Consider the following 4,359-nt stretch of genomic DNA (forward strand, 5'->3'; position numbering starts at 1 on the left):
TTGGAGTTTTGTTTGGCATAGGCATCCAAAAGGGCAAAGAAGTGTCTGGATCCACCATAGGATTTCTCTCTTTGCCTTATAGCACCCCTGGTCCCTCCACCATCTCCTTGCTGAAGACACATGTTCTGCTAAGCCAAGGAGGAACACTCAATCTGATTCTCTACCATTTTTTACTGGTACTGTTTCCTTCCAATGATGAGGGTAGAGATGGAGTGACCCATTATTTGATTTTTAATGAGCCTGCACATTTTGCCATGTTAGTTTCTATTGTGTTTTCTCTTTTGAGGATGTCAAGATGTAAGTTAGACTTACTGGTTTCAAATACTGTAACTTATTTAACATAACTATATAAATATACTTAAGTATAACTTAATATAAATTTATATATACTTCATATGTATATAAATTTATAACAACATAAATATTGTTACTTATGGTAAAATTTTTCCTTACTTTTGATATTTCAACAAAAGATAGTTAACTTCAAGAATAATTTGACAATACTAATTAATAGTCTTGAACAGTCTCCTCCCCTCAAAATGTATTTTTCCCCCAGCTAATTATAAATGCTTATCCTATGAAATGCTAAGAATTGGAAACTTAAAATCTTCACGCCAAATCATATCTTTGGCAAATTCATCTAAATCACAGGAAGTTTTCTAAAAGTATATGCTGAATGTCTCTCCCCTGCTAAAACTAGTTTACAGTCTTGAGTTAAAAAGAGGTAGAAGTCATTGGTGGCTGTGCCCTGCCAGCTAGCAAGAAACCAATTATTTAATTCTTGAATGAAGTCCCTTCTTTCTCTCTAGGCAAACCATCAATGTTTATATATTATTAAACTATTCTTGTATTGCACTTCACAGCTTTCCAAGTGCTTTCCTATACATTACCCCATCTGTCCAGTGACCCTGTAGTAGGGTCAAAGAGAAAATTCTTTGTGAACAACTGTCTCACAGATGTTAAATGATTTGTCTAGGAACACAAGTGGCAAATGTCAAAGAAGAAATTCAAATTCTCCCTCTCAGAAACATCTAAGTATTCATTTTAAGTAGTTCAAAGATGTCTGTTTCCTCTTTTTAACTGCCTTTTATTAAATGGCATCAGAGAAATATTCTCTCCCTTGAAAATAAATGAGTGTCAACTGTTTGAGATTTCTATTTATGGTTTTAATGACAGCAATGACTAAAAAATGCTGCTAGAGGGAGATAGAGAAATATCCTCAAAACTTGCATTACATCTCACAAAGAGTACACCAATCTATTTAGGTTTGTATGACCAAAACCTGCCTGTAATCTGATTCTCCTTCCCCAAATATTTGAAACTAATTTGTCAGAAAGTCGTAATATTAAAGAACCACAGAAATATACAGTGTCCCAATGAGACAAAAAAAAAAAAAAAAAATCAAAGAAACTCAATCAATAGTAATACTATAAATATATAGGCATTGTTTTAAAAACCAACTCTAAAATGTTGCCTTTCTGAATTGCTGATGACACTATTGAAAACACACCTTTTAAGGTAAGTCTCAGAAAATAAGTGAGAGTGGGTATGTTTTCCTTACCACTCCTCCCACCCAAAAATATTACTAAGTGATTCTTCAAAAAATAGAAGGAAAATTTACATGGAGTCCTTAGGATACGGTTGAGTATAATTAGAGTAGCTTTAAAAAAAAAAATGAAAACATGACAAGAAACTAAAACTAGTAATCAATGACTTCAAGTACAAAAAATAAATAAATAAATTAGTTCACTTAATGATACTGGAGCACTATTGGTTTTGTTCCAGGATTAAAATGAAATACTAAAAGAGCACTGCATCTGCTACTCCTATCTTCATCTAATAGCCTATAGGTGACCTCTTTCAATATACTAAGTTACATAGACATCTGATATACAGACAGAAAAGGCAGGCTAAAATTAACAAAATAACAAGCCTGATTGAATAACTGTCAAGCATATTTTTAATCATCCGTCACTTTAAAAGGTAGTTTTTTTTTTTTTTTTTTTTTTTTTTACAAGTCTATACTCCTAGAATTTAGGGTATAAAGCATGGCCTGCAGTTTCAACACTATTCATAGATAAGGGGAAAGAAAAGGCCGAGGTAGATCCCTAGAGATAGAATACATTAGTAGATCCATGTTGAGAAGAGTAATCTAAACCATCTGTATACATATGTGAGAAGCCTCAAGTTTTGAGGTCAAAGGGAACAAGATCTTACCCTTTCTTTCCATGAGATGTTAATTCTCTCATTTTCTACCCTCTTCACCCCTCCCTCTAACTCTTTCTTTTTATCTTGTATGTCACTTGATTCTTCTACCTCTTCTTGTCTTCCCAAATCTTCCCTTCCCCTAATTTATAATAATTGAAGAAATTATTTTTTTTCTTTACAATTGTATGATTTTGCCTTCAACTATATACTTCTAGGACTTCAAGCTGAAGAACTTGGGCAGTAGAAAAATTGTTGAAGTCAATCAAAAAATCAATCAGAACACTGAACTCCAGCTCTACTACTACCTATTTTTGTGACTAGGGGCAAATAATCTTTGGGGGAAAAAAAAGGAACCCTACTAAATATTCTTACCCAAAATTTAGACTTACAGTTAACAATATAAATTAGTAAACTATGAGTTACTTAATATAAAGTAGGTACTTTGTGGTTTTTTGACATGTCAAGATGCAAAATTAAAATGGATGAGCTTACCCAAGACATTCACCTTATTGTTCAGTTGTTCAAATTTCAACTTTTTCAAAAAGTTGATTTATTCAAATAAGTATACAAAGGTAACACTTGCATTTTTGTGCTTCTTAAATCTTTTAAAAGTCCCTCCTCCTTTTCCCTACAACTTGTTAAAGAAAACCGAGTCATTTATCCTGTAGAATTGCCTGTTCAGAATTTTGTTGACTGCGCCCCCATGGTGTTCTTTAATGTGTTCCTTTGTGCTGTTCACTCTCCATTTACAGATAGGTGTAGGAGCTTGATTCGATTCAGGGGTTTTGTGCTTTGGCCAAACACTTCATAGGTGGTGCTGGGTACCTGCTGAGTCTTATCAGAAGGCACATTACTGTAAGATTGACCAGTGGGTTCAGGTATTGCCATTCTCATCTATCCTTACAAGGTTTCTCATCAGCTTTTCAACTAATACTCTCTGAAGCCATTGATGATCATTGCTTAGATTTGTCAATTTAACAGAAATTGGAAAACAGCGATATTCTAACACTTCTTCTGCATTTGTTAATTGCAATAATTCTATGTAGTCAACAAAATTTTCCCTTCATAATTTGATCATCCTGAAGTAAGGCAGGATAAATGTTTCTTTTTCTCCAAGTTAGCAGTTTTCAGAATGATTTTTTCAATATCCTTTCAAAGGTTATCGAGGTAGTTTGCTGTCTGTGGTTGCTGGTTTTAGTAGCATTTTGAATGCATAGGTTTACATATTTATAATAGTATGTTGGAATCAATTTCAGTTATTACTCTTACTGATCATGAAATTACTCCGTCCATACAGCCAGTGGTTCAGAATCCCTGTAGTTGGATCCAGTGTTTCTGAGAAAAACAATGGTGTTTAAGTTTTCCTCCTTTGGTGATACTGAGTTTGTATTGTAATTTTTTAGATGTAAAATAATATTGTAAGGCCAGAGCAGTGGCTCACACCTGTAATCCCAGCACTTTGGGAGGCCTAGGCAGGCAGATCACTTGAGGTAAGGAGTTTGAGACTAGCCTGGCCAACATGGAGAAACCCGTCTCTACAAAAAATATAAAAATTAGCCGGGCATGGTGGTGGGCGCGCCTGTAATCCCAGCTACTCAGGAGGCTGAGGTACAAGAATCGCTTGAACCCGGGAAGCAGAGGTTGCCGCGAGCCGAGATCGTGCCACTGCACTCCAGCCTGTGTGACAAAGCGAGACTCAGTCTCAAAAAAAAAAAAAAAAATAGTATTGTGTTTTACTAGGAGAAAATGCCTAATATAAATCTAATAATACATCTCAGATGTGCTTCAAAATAAGCTGGAAGCAAGTAGTTTAGAGATGAAACTAGTTTGGCCACATGTTTTTAACTTTTGAAGTTAGTGTAATGATAGTTATACTACTGTTCATTATGTTATTCTCTTGCATACATTTGAAAATTTCCATAATGAGGTTTTTTTTAAATTCCATTTTACTGGTAAAAATTTTTTAAAAACTCACTACTACAGAAAAAGGAAACACACACAACCTTAAAGCCTGGTGTACAACCAATCAGTAGTTCCCTCAAAATTCTAATTAAAGTGCATGCAAGAGGAAACTAGTAACTTATCTAACTCAAACTTACTTTCCACTCAAGAAAAATGTGAATATCTGAAATTAAGAAATAGTCTGAAAAG

Source organism: Theropithecus gelada, chromosome 2 (assembly GCF_003255815.1).
Source record: "Theropithecus gelada isolate Dixy chromosome 2, Tgel_1.0, whole genome shotgun sequence".
NCBI lineage: Eukaryota > Metazoa > Chordata > Mammalia > Primates > Cercopithecidae > Theropithecus > Theropithecus gelada.